General features: G+C 31.1%; 1 protein-coding gene across 6 annotated transcripts in view; it reads right to left on the bottom strand.

The window, feature by feature from the left end:
• Window positions 1-16048, bottom strand: part of Mbd5 (methyl-CpG binding domain protein 5) — a 416793-nt gene that overhangs the window by 327887 nt on the left and 72858 nt on the right. For all 6 annotated transcript variants that reach the window (XM_046426967.2, XM_058573479.1, XM_058573478.1 and 3 more), the window contains exon 2: window positions 10299-10368. The gene's annotated coding sequence lies outside the window, so the exon portion shown is untranslated. The remainder of the gene's footprint in view (window positions 1-10298; window positions 10369-16048) is intronic.

The following is a 16048-nucleotide window of genomic DNA, read 5'->3' on the forward strand; positions in this document are numbered from 1 at the left end:
TTGAAAAATGGGCAAAGGATTTAAATAGACATTTCCCCAAAGAAGTTATAAAACCACTCACTGTAAGTACAGGAAAAGATATTCTACATCATTATGCAGTAGGGAAATGAAAATCAAAACAATGAGATACCACTTCATATTCATCAAAAAGGCCACAGTAAGACAGATAATAACAAATATTAGTAAGTACATGGGAGAAACTGGGATCCTCCTAAGTTACTATTAGAAATGTAAAATGATTCAGATCCTTCAGAAAAGTTTGGAAGTTCCTTAAAATGTTAAATATAAAGTTACCTAGCAATTCTAGTGGATATACACCCAAGAGAAATAAATAAACAATCACACAAAAAAACAGTACATAATATTCAGAGAAATGTTACTCTGAATAGTGGAAACAACCCAAATGTCCATGGATGAACAAAATATGCTGTATATATACAATGTAAAACTATTTACTAACAAAATGTAATAAAGTTAGGGTATATAGTACAATACACAAGATTCTTGAAAACATTATGCTAAGTGAAAAAATGCGGTCCTAAAAGACCACGTATCATATGTTCCATTCTTATGAAATGTTTAGGATAGGCAAGTCTACAGGGAAAGCCAGTACATTGGTGATGGCTTTAAGGTTCAGAGGCAGGTCAGGGAAGAATTTGGAGCAATCAGTAATGAGTGTATGGGTTTTGTTTTTTTACATTTTGTAATGTAAACATGATATACCTGATTGTTTTACAATGCTTTGAATATATCAAAAAGCATTGAATTGTATGCTTGTAATTGGTGCATTACACGGTATGTGTTAAGTTTAAATGAATTTGTTGAAAATAAGTTGAACATCATATTTTTACCTTATATAAATTACTTGGGGATGAAACCAACCCTTAGGTGATCTGAGGAAATGTCAGCTTGAGAAAGAAAATAAAAATATTAAATTTTATTCCATGTGTACTCTATAGAGTTTGACAAACACCAAGCAAGAGCATTTGTAACATTAAACTAATACCAGAAATGTTTTAGTGCGAATAATTCTGAAGCTAAAATGATTAACAATTATTTTGAAAATATAACTGACTTATTGCAACAAATGGCAAATTAATTTTTTTTGTAATTTGGGGGGCATATTTTAAAACTAATTTATTTGGCAGAATGAAATTACGTCAGTCATTATTTTAGTCAATCCATGAGAACTTTATTACAGAGTTTTACTCATTTTCTCTGAATATTTCCTCCTTGTTATCTATGAGCTTGACACTGTGATGAATGCTGGGAAATAGTGGTGACCACTCTTGGGGGCTATAGGGGAATACTGGTAATGTCTATTTTAAAAATATATAGAAGAAGGGGTTTATGGTGAAGATTTCTCAGGACTTAGTACTTTTTTTCTTATGTGCTAGAGCAGATCAAAATCAATTTATCTCTCTTTCTCTCTTCTCTCTGAGAATGCAGTACGCTGTAAGCATAAAATGTTAATTCAGTCAATTTGATTTTTATTCTGACAATTTCAGCAAATTACTTGAATTTTCATTGCTTCAGTTTCTAGATTTGCAAAATGAGGACAATAATATGTATCTTATTAGATTCTTATGGGAATTAAATGAGATTATCTCATTTAATTTAAAGCATATAGACTATTGACTGACAGAGTCAACCACTCAATAAGCATGATGATGATGATGGTGATGATGATGATGATGATGATGATGATTGGCAATGGCAGCAGTGGTAGCAACTAGCTTACACACAGGTGTTCTTTTATGTGTAGAGGGAAATTATTTCTTCATCCAAGTGTGTACTTTGGTCTATTTTAAAGGCATATTAACTTTATACTTTGTTCATCTGGCTTTAAAAAATATGGCTATATTCTGAACTGGCAACTATGTACAACGGATTTCTATCTATCCTCTATGTAAGGTCTAGCTGAGAGACATGGTAAGTGGGAAATTACTTAAAGTAATGTAATATGACGATTATTCTAAATAGCTTAAGTTCTCTTCATAGATAAAATATAATTTTTAAAAGGCTACAAATTGAAGCTATGTATATCTTAGCCCTTTGCATGAACTCCATTTTTAAATTCACAAAGGAAAGAAGAAACAGCCATAAGAGATTTTTTCCTGCATGTTATTAAAATTCTGCAGAAGCTATATTATCTACCTTCTCATCATAATTTTAAAGATGCTTTAAAATTATGCCTCTTTCAGCTTTTTGTTTTTTATGAAAAACTATATTTATGAAAAATTATTTGTATACTGTATCTTTATCAATCTTTTGGATACTTAGCACTCAAATTATATTATCTCATGTTTATTATATGAAAAGATGAAATAAGGAATAACATTTAACTCTTGTAGTGAAAAAGACTGAATTTTTTATTTGACCAGTTTATCATATGCAGTATTTGAAACTTACTGCTTCTTAGCCCACTCCTGCCATAGAGCCTCTGTGGTCAGGCCTATCTATGTGTGTATAGTAGAGGCCCAAGAGAGCCAACAGTATTATTAATGAAAACCTACATGAATAAGAATTGATGGACATAAAAGTGGAACCAGCAATTCAAAAGAAAAAGGTCAATGTGAGCAATCAGTGCAAATAGTATCCAATGAAGAGAAATAATGCAAAAAATAGAGTGCTTAAAATATTCTAATTTGTTTCAGTTATATTTGAGAGGTATTGTACCAATAAAATAGGCATATACTACTAAGGAAAAGGGCAATCAATAATGAATAACAATAACAAAAGAGTTGTACTAATCTACATATCTACCTTAGCACATGAAATACAAAATTTCTCCTCATACTCAGGTATTATTTTTTTTAAAAATCAGTTAATCTTTAAAGCAGTAATGGATGAATTTCATTGCTGTTTTTATTTATAATTGATAGAGTATAGATTTGCTATGTTGTTGGCAGAAAGCAATAGTAAGATTTCTGATATCTGGCAGAACATTCCAAAACCAAGTAGGCCTCTGGAATTCTTTGTTGAGGGATGAGTCTAGCAGACATCACTGGTCTTGACCATTGAGTACCAGTAGTGCCTTCTCTATCATGGTGATAAGCTAAAAGGAAACTAGCATTTCTAATATGCTCCTTGTTTGTGTATATGGAGAAGGCAATATTAGCTAAATTAAAAAAAAACATAGCGATATATATTTAAAGGTAGAAAATAGAGATGATAAAATCTCTAGGGCAGAATATAGAAAGATATTTCTACTACTGCAATAGAGGGTTCCTTTCATACATGAAGGAAAGCCATAAAACATAAAAGACTGATATATTTAACTAAAAACACAATTCAAATGTAGTTTTACTCAAATACAAGACTCACTGCATTTAACTTAAAAAGTTAGGTAAATAGATATAGTACTATGGGAAGATGTTAATAATATGTTAAGATTGTTTTTATTGATTTTATTTTTTAAATACATGACAGCAGAGTGCATTACAATTCTTATTACACATATAGAACACAATTTTTCATCTCTCTGTATATAAAGTATGTTCACACCAATTCATGTCTTCGATGTCTATCACATTCCACCATTATTGCTAAGCCCCTGCCCCCTCCCTTCCCTCCAACCCCTCTGCCCTATCTAGAGTTCAAGTATTCTTCCCATACTCCATGTGTAAAAAAAATTAAATTTAAAAAAATTAGAAATCTGAAACATGTCTGATCTCAATCATTTTAGATAAGAGATACTCAAAGTGAAGAAGCTCATACCTTTTATTTATCCGTAAACTGCACTGTGCTGCTACATAGGTATTACTTGGAAGTTATTCCTGTAATTCCTAATATAATTCTACTGATAGCAGACATTTCCAGATCTCATATTCATATCTTTAGCCCACAATTTTTTCAGTTTGCTTCAAGTTTTCAGACAGTATTTAAACTAGCTACATTCCTTACTGATTTCTCTAAAAATTAAACTATAGTATAAACCAAGTATAGAATACATAAGAAAAAGTACTTTGGCAATAAGTGCAAAAATAGAAAATTTAAATCCTCTTTACATAAGAATTATATTTTTTTATTTAAAAATTTATTTTGTCAGTGTCATCAGAGCACTGGTTTAATAAAAATTTTAAAGCAACAATGGAAGCTGTTTAAATAAGTCAAATTTTAAATCAACAATGGAAGCTATTTAAATAAGTGAGAATCACTACACAATATTATACAGTTATCAAAAATCCTCAGCACCACATACAAACAAAGATGTTGTGTCTGCCAATACTTGAAAAATAAATATCAAAAAATTAAAAAAAAAAAAAAGAAAAAAAAAAATAATAGTGCAGCCGAGTGTGGTAGGGTGTACCTGTAATCCCAGCAGCTGGGAGGTTGAGGTAGGAGGATTGCAAGTTCAAAGTCAGCTTCCACAACTTAGTGAGGCACTAGGGAACTCAGCAAAGCACTTAGCAACTCTCTAAATAAAAATGAAAAAAGGGCTGGGGATGTGGCTCAGTGATTAAGCGCCCATTGGTTCAACTGCTGGTACCCAAAAAAAAAAAAAAAAAAGTACAGAAGAAAGTTGAAAAATATGGAAAGATGTTTACAATATATTGCTAATGAATAAAATCAAATAACAAAATTGCAGTCACAATACAAAGTCATTTAAAAAATAAAAATTTACAAAAAGAAAAATCTGAGAGGATAGGATCAAAATGCTTATTTGTGATGGTACAATTACATGTAATTTTTATTTTCTTGTTTTTCTTTTTTGGTACTTTCTAAAAGAAAACAATATTACTTTGTAATAACTACTAGGATAAACAGTGGCAAATCAAAGTGTGTATTGCGCTATGTTTATCAAATGGTATGGGTATGCATAGTTATCTTCAGATTACTCACAGGAAAATGGGGTACAAAAGCAAAGTGATATGCATATCAGTTATTAATCTAGTTTCACCATTCTGTCCTATCGATTAACTTCCTAGCAGTTGCTTCCATGCTGAAATGGGGTTGTTCATAACAGAATAAGGTGTACTGTGGCTACTACATTCCTCTGGAAAAGAAGCAATGAAATGGTTGCTCTAATGTGGCATTTTAAGTTCCTCTATCCTTTATTTCTCCAACTAAATGGGAATGTCAACAACTTTTTAATTGGAGTGATTAGAAGCTGTTAATAGTTAATGCCAGAAATACCAAAATTTAAGAGTACATATACTATCAATACAAATATTTTTCACAAGATAATATTCCTAGCAGATAAAATAACAATGCATCTGTCACTATTTAAGCAAAATGGAAGCATCAAACACTAAATCACAGAATATTATTTTTTTTAAAAAGCTGCAGGTCACATCTCTTAATTCAACTCCAACTGCATTTCAAACATTAGAAGTGGCATGACAGAGAAACAACTTCTAGCTACAGTATGGCAGCAAATACCTGCAGAAGCCACATAATAATGGAAGACAAGGCCTTCCCACTGTATGCTAAAATAGAAGTTAATATTAGTGATTGTTACCTTGTCTACTGGAAGTTTTAGAAGACAATACAGTACTAGACATTTAGATACCCAAACACTTGACTGAGTTTAGAGTTAGTCAGTAGAAGAACTGGTTTTCCTAGAATTTGTGAGTCCAGACTGAAAGTTATTCCATCGCCCGCACCAAGTTCATCAATATAGTATACCAAATGAGACTGATCAAGCCATAAACAATATAATTGGAATAAGCATATGAACAAAATATGATTGGAATAATCATAAGTGGGCAACAAAGTAGACATGACTCAACAATAAAATGTAAAAATTGCAAATTTGTTAAGAGAACTAGCACTTAAGACTATTTTTTGTTACATACTGGAAACCATGAATTACAAAGAGATTCATGTGATAATTCTTCACCTCTAGTTTACTTTGCAGTATGTTAAAAATTAATAAACATTCATTTTTTACCAAGTGAAAGTATTTGATACAATGTTTTGTTAGACCATTTTAGGAAATGGTCATGTAGGAAAGTTAGTAGGTGACATAGTTTTTTAAAGAAGGAAAGAACATTCTAGTTTAGGATTTTATGTCAGAGAAGAACTACTAATAATAACTACACATGCAAAGAAGATGCCTTGGGGAATAGGATTTTAGTAGAAACCCAAAGGTTTATACAAATGCATGTATGTTTTTAGAAACACATACACACAAACACATATTCAGGGAGAAAAAAACAAAACAATGACCTAAAGCAAGAAAGAATTACTACTAAGGAGTATAGTTCTAGGTATAGGAAAGTGAGATTTAAATTTTATGACATTACATATCCGAGTTACAACAATATATTTCTATTTTCTAACTTATTCAAAGAAATTTCTCAGGAAAGTTCTAGTTACAGTATACCCAGAGAAGAGCCAAATTACTGTCTATCTACTTATTTATTTTTGCGGTACTAAGGATTGAAGCCAGGTTATTCTACCACTGAGCCACATCCCCTGACCTGGTGTATTTTATTTTGAGAAAGGGTATCACTAAGTTGCTGAGGATGGCCTCGAACTTGCCATCCTCCTGCCTCAATCTCCTGAGTTGCTGGGCTTATAGCTAATGCCAAAGGGCCCAGCCTACCTTTCATTTAGTTCAATTAATCTCCACCTTCTTGCCACATTAGTCTTTCCTTCTTTCCAAATTGGTTTTTCTCCTTTCTTTCTCTCTTTTGTGTTTATATATATACATACACATATAATTATTTTTGGCTAAACCATTTGAAAGTTGTACAAATTGGATCTCCTAAGAACAATGACATTCTCCTACACATTCAGGGTATTAACACTGACATTTAATATAACTTATAATACATATTTATGTTTTATCATTTGTCTCTAAAGTGCCCAAGAAAATCTTTGGCTATTTCTGCTATTTTTTTTCTTTTTTCAATTTAAGGTATATTTAGTCTTCATTTTCCTTTCTCATATAACAATTCTACAGCTTTGTTTAATTTTTTAAATTACTGACATTTTGGAAGACTCCAAGTCACTTGTTTTTCAGAATATTCCTCAATTTGAATATATCTGGTTAATTCCTTAATATTAAAGTTAAATGGTATTGGCGGGAATATGACAAGTGGAATTTTTTTCCTTCTATGGTGCATTAAATTATAGGAAACACAAGGTTAGACTGTCCTTTATTAGTGCTGTGAAGTTAAATATTTTGGTTAAGAGGATATCTGCCAGATTTCTTCATTTTAAAGGTATTTTTTCCTCCCTGATAAAAAAGAAATATGTGAGGTGAGACTTTTGAGATCATGTGAATAGACTAATACTAAAAATTGTTCACCAATAATTTTAGCATCAACTGGTGACTTGTTGAATCAATTATTACAATTGTTGCAAATAAAGGTGATTTACTACTTCCGTTATTCTTTCTACATTTAATAGCTGGCATTCTTCTGTTTAGAAGAAATTTTCCTTTTTCCCCTTATTTCTATTTATCTAAATATATTTGGATTACTATTTTTAATTCATTTAGCTATAATTCGTTACTGTCATTATTTATTTTGATACTCCAAAATTAATGAACTATTTCAAAACAGAAGTCAGTAATATTTCCAATAGTAAAACACTATTCACAAATCAGGAATAAAATAAGGATATTAAATAATCACTATAATTTATAATGATCTTGAATATTTTTTCAAATTGAAAAGGACATAAACAACGAACTAATATTAGATGGTGACAAATATTATGATAAAATGATTGTACACTATAAAATCTAAAAAAATATGCTCAGAAATTATAGAATTGATGATTTAATATTTTCATTTAAATATCCTAAAGCAACACCATTAAGTAACAACTAGGTAGAAAATAAAAAAGTGGTAGATAATACATTTCAAACAAAAAGGAAAAGTTGCATTATTTCGACTGCTATTTATTCAGAGATGCATCAAATATTTATTAAGACAAACATTAACTTAATTGAGTGAATTAAACAATAACTTGAATAAATGGAGAAAAAATCATAGTCATGAACGTGTGTCCACAGTATTAATAAATTTTCAGTATGTTAAACATGTTTTCATCTCCATTCCTTCTTGAAACACTATTTCAATGACAATAAATACATTTAAGTATTTTTAAAAATTATAACACAAAGAAAATAACAACAAAGTTGTGAGACAAAAACATAAAAGATGTCAACAGAATTTTAGAATTTGGATAGATTACAGATAACCTCAGGGGGTGATAAAGATGAGAGTGAAGGGTGTTAGGGAGAGAGACAACATAAGGGAAAGAGAGGGAGAGAGAGAGGAATGGAAACTGGGAGGGAGGAAACTAAGAGAAAGAAGGAGGTAAAGGAAGGGAAGGAAAGAAAGAAGAAAGGGAAGGCCAGACAGATGCTAAAGGGGAGAGGAAAAGGGAAAAAGAAGAGGGGGGAGGAAGGGGGGAGAGAGAGAGAGAGAGAGAGAGAGAGAGAGAGAGAGAGAGAGAGAGAGAGAGAGAGAGAGAGAAACCTGGGAGCAGGGGAGAGACCAATAAGAAGCAAAACCTCAGTAAAACTCAAGAATTGTATTTCTGGATAGAGAGGTGTGGGGAAAGACTTCAAATGGAAGGATTTGGTAGTGGGAGTGAACACATTTAGTCCCAACTACTCTTTGGAGACAGGCAACTGGTTTTTTAGATGACTAAACTTTTATTCTCTAGTAAGCTGAAATCAGGGCAGGCTTGGACTTAGATGCCAAAAAGAGCTGAGAGTAAGGTAAGGTACCTTGTATAAAAAGTGGGATTAAGTAAGGTTTATGATACCACCATTCTGCATGAAAAGAAACTCCCAGAGTACAAAAAAGATTTATCAGAAGCTATTAAAATAGTATACATTTAGAAAATGAGGGTCAAAATATAATGGTGAAGAACTCTCTCACAAGGTAGAACAAAATGACAGAGAAATGAATGATAGATAAAGACAATTAGAGGACTAGTCTAGGAGGATCAACATCCAATTAAGTACATAAGGATGCTGCTGCATCACTAATACTAACATTAGAAGACAAATACAGTAATTAAAAATAAATAAAGGGCTGGGGACATAGCTCAATTGGTAGAGTGCTTGCCTTGCATGCACAAGGCCCTGGGGTTCAATCCTCAGCACCACCACAAAACAAACAAACAAAAATACATTAAATTCATTTTCACATAAAATATTTATATAGTACCCAGACCAAAATATGAAAATTGAACAGAAAGGTGTATCATTTAGAAAGTATAGCACACTAAGAAAAACAGAGATCCTAAAAACTTCCAGAGATTGGATGGGGGAACTCTTATGTACAAAAAAAGAATCTGAAATATGCTGACTGGTCTTCTTAACAACAATACTGTAAAGTAAAAACCAAGGGTCTAAAAAATTCCAAAGTGGGTATGGAAACCAAAAAACAGAATTAATATACATTAATTTCTATTCCTGTTAACATGTGCTATTAACATTTACAGAATAGCTTTAGAAATGCTAGCAGAAAAGAGACAGACAAATTGTAAAACAATCAGGCAAACTTGGATTGATTTCTGGCTCAATCTCTCATTAGCTATGTAACCAATGAATCACTTAGCTTTTTAAAATCCAGTTACATTCACTGAGTTGGGTTCATCTCACCATGAATTAGAGGTTAATAATGCGTAACTCATAAAGCTATTCTAAGAATTAAATGTGCTAGCTTTTGTGAAGCAACAGAAAAGTACCTGATAAATTAAAACTGTTAAAATTATCTTCAGATGCCAGACATGGTGGTTCACGCCTGTAATCTCAGTAACTTGGGAGGATGAGGCAGTAGAAAGAATCTCAAGTTCCAGACAAGCCTCAGGAACTTAGTGAGGCCCTGACTCAAATTAAAAGGGCTGGGAATGTGGTTCTGTGTTTAAGCATTCCTGGGTTCAATTCCCAGTGCCAACAATAACAACAACAAACCCTTCAGAATTATCATTTCTATTATTTAACTGGTGTGCTTTCTATGCTTAAAATATAAACATTTAAACAATTACTGGAAATATATATTAATCTTCAGTAACTTAAGAAAGTAAAATATAATGTGGTAAGCAATTGTAAATTATTATTTTTCTAATTTAATAGCATGCTATTTGTTGAAAATATAAAAAAGAAAAAAAAATGTTTAAAAATTATATGACCTTCTTTCCCAAGAGATACTACCTTTGACCTTTTCAAAAAATGCACAGCTTTATTTAAGTATAACTGATACACAGAAAACCATACATTTTTAATGTATATAATTTGCTAACCTCTGAGAAGGTTATAATCAATGCTTTTTAAAAAGTTTGACTATGGGCTGGGGATGTGGCTCAAGTGGTAGCGCGCTCACCTGGCATTCGTGCGGCCCGGGTTCGATCCTCAGCACCACATACAAACAAAGATGTTGTGTCTGCCGAAAACTAAAAAATAAATATTAAAAAAAAAAAGTCTGACTATGTATTTTAGTTTAAATCAGCTTTAACATGAACTATTTTTATGTCATAACTATATTCCAACACATCTTTTACAATTTCTATCTAGCATTTCATTACATGGATATGCCACTTTTAACTCAAGTCATTCTCTTATTGTGAGACAATTACATCCTTCCAATACTCTAATTTTCTATAAAGTAATACAAGATCACTCTTATTATTAAAACTCAATGTATACCTTTATTTTTATAAATTATTATAATTGAAATTTACATCTCATGAAAATTATTTAGGTTTATATGTAAATATACATATATGTATGTATATGAACAAACAAATATATAAAAATAGCTCTGCATAGGAGCTGTGGCAATTAACATTCTTGCCAGTAAAAAATATGAATGCATCTGAATTCTTAATTGTTTCTCAATATTGGCTTTTAAATAGTTTGTTTCCTTTTGTTCTTTTCTATTTGATAAAAAAAATGCTATTGTATTAGCACTAAAATCATATGTATATTTTGAATGAGTTGCTCAAATAAAGAGAAATATAAATTTCTGCAGAAATATAAATTTGGAAGAGTCTGCTTATATCTATTGTCTAGCTCCTTCTTTAGATACATGGTCAGAATCAATTTTGAATTTTTGCCGCAGCCCGGCTGGCTGGGCAAACTAACGGGGGGGGGGGGGGGGGGGGGGTGACGAACAACTTGTGTACATTGATACAGCAGGAGTGAGAGCCCTTTATTGTAGGACAGGAGGGGTATATATACATTACACACAGCTTATCTTAATTAACATAAACTAGATACAGCAGTCAACCAATAAGGAATCTCCACACTTAATGGCTCGCTGGCATTACTTCACAAACGACTCCCTCTGGCAAAATGCCAGGCGCCATCTTGACTTGTTTACAGACCCTAACAAATTTTGGTCTTGGTTTTGGAATTTACAAGCTGTACAATGAACTTTTATTTCTTGTAACTTGAGTACTAATTAAAATTAACTAAAATACCAGATAAAAATCTCTCTTAAATATACCTGTGAGCTAATGAAAGAAGTAGAGAATACCAAGGACACAATTAAGTAAAAACCTGTTTTTTAAATGCTTACATGAAGATCATAAATTTGTTATTACCTTGAGGATATGTGCTGAATCAGTTAAACTTGAGTATTAATTTTTCTTGCCTCAAAAGGTGGAACATGTAAAACCAAGTCTTCCACAGAGGTGGGACCAGAAAATGTTTCCACTTAGGGTAATAGTAAGCTGGCACAACAATGCTGACCATAACGAAAATAGGAAAACACTTACAAAAGTTACTATATTCTAAATACTTCAAAGATATCAATTTAATCCTGAGAAAAGGGCATTTTAAAAGCACCATTATAATTCTCGACTTCGGAATCAAGTCAGTGAAGTGCAGAAAGGTTAAGTAATTTACTCTAGTCCAAAATGCAAATTCTGACAGTCTGTGTTTACAGACTAGTCTTTTAAGATAATGCAATACTACCTGTAACCCACTTCCTGTCTCCTGTTCCCTGCCCTTTTCCCTACAGAACATGCAAAGAAAACTGCCTGCACAGAACTTTGGCACAAAGTGGATGAGAAAAGTAAATCCCCTCTTGTGAATTTATAATCACAAGATAGCAGTGAAGTTTGTAGTCTCAATCCGTACTACTTGTTCAGGCCACAAAATCTTAAGCCAAGAATTCAAAGTGGCACTATACTAACAGTTATATTAATACTGTTCTCAAGTATCTGATAGAAACAAACACAATATTCTCTTGAAAATTCCACATTTATCACAGGTATAAGAATATGTTCTCAAAAAAAAATGAGAAGCTCAAGATAGAAAAAAATAATTTAAATTGATTAATATGATACTGTTAAACAAATAAACAGCAGAAATCACTAAGAAACTGGCAAGTATTAGAATTATTATACACTACACACTATACATACACTATAAATATGATTAATGGTTTAAGAAATAAAAGGCTTAACAACATAAAAAGAACATGAATTCAGAAAGAAGAAAATTTCTTAAACTGTGAAGGATGTGATCATTAAAGCAAAGCAAAACAAAACAATGAATAGGGCGAACAGTAACTTCAATGTAGCTGAAAAGAGAATTTTAATTCTGAACTGAAATGGAGAAGTTAATAAATCTTGCTAAATAGAATCCTGAGAGGTAAACAGACATGTAAAGTAACATGAGAGGATCTTACATATACTTGAATTAGAATTCTAACAAAACTAAAGGATATACTGCAAATTTTCCATATCTGGTTAAAAAAATAACCTCAACCAAACATTCAAGAATTCCAATGAATCCCACCAGAATAAATAAATATACTGAAATGTACAGAAAAATGAAAGAAAAGAACAAGATCTTTCAAAAAGCAAATATTCCAAGAGCTGAAAAATTACATTCAAAGGACTGAGAGACTAATAACTAAATTCTTGAAGGAAATAACAAAAGCCAGAACAAAGTGAAATTAATATCTTCAATGCACTAAAAGAAATTCACTCATCTACTAGAATTCTATGCCAGGAAACAAATAACTTCTAGGAATAATAGTAAAATAAGGTTATTTAGAAATAAATAAAGACTGAAAGGCTTTATTATTTTAATATCCTCACTGAATATACTTTTAGGAAAAAAGAAAATAACAATAGGTGGAAGATGTGAAATGCAAGTGGAATGATGAGGGAGAAAAGATGGTGAAAATGTGGGTAAATATAAGCAACATGAACATTACAATTATAATTATGTAAGAAAATATAATTAAAAATGACAAAATTAAATATAGAGAAATACAAATTTGGGAAAGTATGGTCAGGTTAAAATGTTTTGTTTTAAGGTCTTTGTTTTGTTTGGTTAAACAGTAAGTAAATTGAAAAGTGCACATGAAAACATTTCTAGTGTAATCACCTAAAAATAGAGTGCACAAATTCCAAACTAGTAAAAACAAAAGAAGTGAATGGGGGGAAAAAAGAATAAGGAATAATATAAATGTCAGGCAATAAAGGAAAGAAAAAGAAATGGGAACTTAAAAACAAAAAAATATTAGATGTAAATGCAAATATAACAGTGATTAAAATAAATGTAAATATACTATATTATCCAGTGAAAAGATACAAACTGTGGAGTTGATTTTTAAAAGTTAGCTATGTTTTTTAAAACACATATATAACATAAATATAAGTTCAAGAAAGAAAAAGATATTCATTGCAAATATAACCCAAAATTACATAAATGTTAGTCAAAATAAATATTACTAGAAGATGATCATTAAAATGGATAAAAGCTTAATTTACCTAAAGGATATTATAATTTCCCATTTGTATACAACTAATATCCTCAAAATGCATACAAAACTGGACAAGTATAACTAAATAACAAATACCCCAAGATGAGAGACATTTTATACAGCACAGTAATTGAAAGGCAAAGAGACAATGTCAAAATGCATCTGCAACATCAATAGGAAAATGTTTATATTCAAGTACATTTCCAAAATGGAACACATGCTAAGTCTGATCATATACAAGGGTAAAAGTTAAGGCTCAACGATTTGTACTTGATATTACAAATAATACATTTACTAACAATGAGATTTAATTAAAATTCAACACAAAACAGTAAATGGAAATAATCCAATTGATCTGTAAATAAGAAGAATCCCTCAAAATAATTCAGAATGGGAATTGGAACTAAATATTCAGAACAAAATAATAACCATAATTTCAGTATGCTCTGTGGTGTATAGCAAAAACAACATTCGATGAGAACTTTATAACCTAAGTATCTACTATGGGAAAGAAGGATGAAAATTAATTCCCTGAGAATGCGGTAGAATAATTTTAAGGAAAAACAAAGTAAACTTTGAAAACCACAAGAAAGTAAACAGTTAAGAAGATAATGAATTATGGAGAAAAACTAAATAGAAGTAACAATAATGTTAAAATTATACCCTCCAAATTCTAAAGACATTTAGAAACTTCTGAAGAGATTTACTAAAAAGTAATAAGGAGGGAGAGGGAGAAAGGGAGGCATGCATGAAAAACTGATAACATCAGAAACTATGTAATTAGCAATGCTATAAAAATAAGAGATTATTAAAACAACTTCTTGCCAATATATCTGAAGATATAGATGAACAAATTCCTAGAAAAATGTAGCTTACTGAAACTTACTCATGATGAAGTAGAAAATTCTGATTAATTTTATTAAAGAAAATGAATCAATAGTAAAAATTATTGATACAAATCAAATTCTAGGCATAGCTATGCAATTTAGAATATTGTTTAATCTCCATGCTTCTTAGTTTATTTACTGATAAAATGGGATATTATGTATCCCATTGTATTACCTCAGAAACATTATGGTATCTCATAATCATTTAAAAAGTAGGAAGAGAATTTGTGAAGTGAAAGTGTTATGAAAACTATATAAATTGAATAATTTTAGATTTAAATCAGAAAGCCCTAAATCTAAACACAGATATCTAGTAAGGAATCTACCAAAAAGTCAAGTTTTCACCATAAGGCAAAACTTATTTAGCTCTTAGCATCCACTAAATAATTAAAGCCACATTCTTTGGGAAGAAAACTGGCCATATAATAAAGCTACTTTAAATCAAGAATGCTGAAAGAATTTTAAATGCCTATTTATAAATAGCCAATACTGTATGTTAAAATAACAATGACAAAGTCATAAAACTCATCTTTAATAACAAGCATTGTTTTCTATTGCAGTGGGCTAAAGATTCAAAGGAACAAAAGTAATATTGCAGGATGAGATGAAGAAGTATAAGAAAGGCACTTGGTTCAATATTTCATGGGTAATGAACTAGTGACCTTTTCCCTCTTGAAACACAATCTTCTAGGAATGTGTGCTTCATAAAATACCTATAAATTTATTCACTCTCATTTTTTCAAGTATGCATTCACTCAACAAAGATTTTAGTGCTACCAAGTATTAGGCACAAAATTATATACTGAGATATAGGGATGAAACTTATAATTTTTTAGTTCAGTAAGGGAGAGTTAGACAAATAAATGAAAACACCATGACAGAAGTATACAAAGAGTACTGTAGACATTCAGAGGAAACACAGCTAATCCAAAATGAAGAGATGAGAAACTGCCTCCCAAAGTGACAATTTCTTAACTGTTTTCTAAAAAAGAAATTATATTTAGGGGAAAGGCAGGGGTAGGAAGCATTTCAGAATAGGGAACTTAGGTCAATCCTGTCAAATCTCCTCATACTCCCCACGAGTATGTCATGTATATATGTGCTTTATTGGTGTCTGCCATAAAAATGATTGTGTAAGGGGCAGGATTTCAAATTTATTACTGAATAATGCTAAAAATGAGATTTGATGAAGTGAGTAATAAATTTTCCAATTACCTCCTTAACTCTAGGAAAGATACCTTTATTTTGAAACAAAAATTTAGAGATTCATGTTTGACAAAATTACAATGAAATTTTTAAAAAGCCCATCTTGTTTCAGTTTCCCATGTACTGGCACAGGTAAAAAAATATAAGAAACAAGCCAATAGATCTTTGATGGGATGGAAAAGTTGAGAATTATTCCTGGTCCAGAATAAAGGAAAGGATACATCAATGAATTCTGAGACTGAGTCTCCAAAAGTATGG

The sequence above is a fragment of the Marmota monax genome, unplaced genomic scaffold (assembly GCF_021218885.2).
Source record: "Marmota monax isolate L192 unplaced genomic scaffold, Marmota_monax_Labrador192_F-V1.1 WCK01_AAM20220418_F8-fsc00048, whole genome shotgun sequence".
Lineage (NCBI taxonomy): Eukaryota > Metazoa > Chordata > Mammalia > Rodentia > Sciuridae > Marmota > Marmota monax.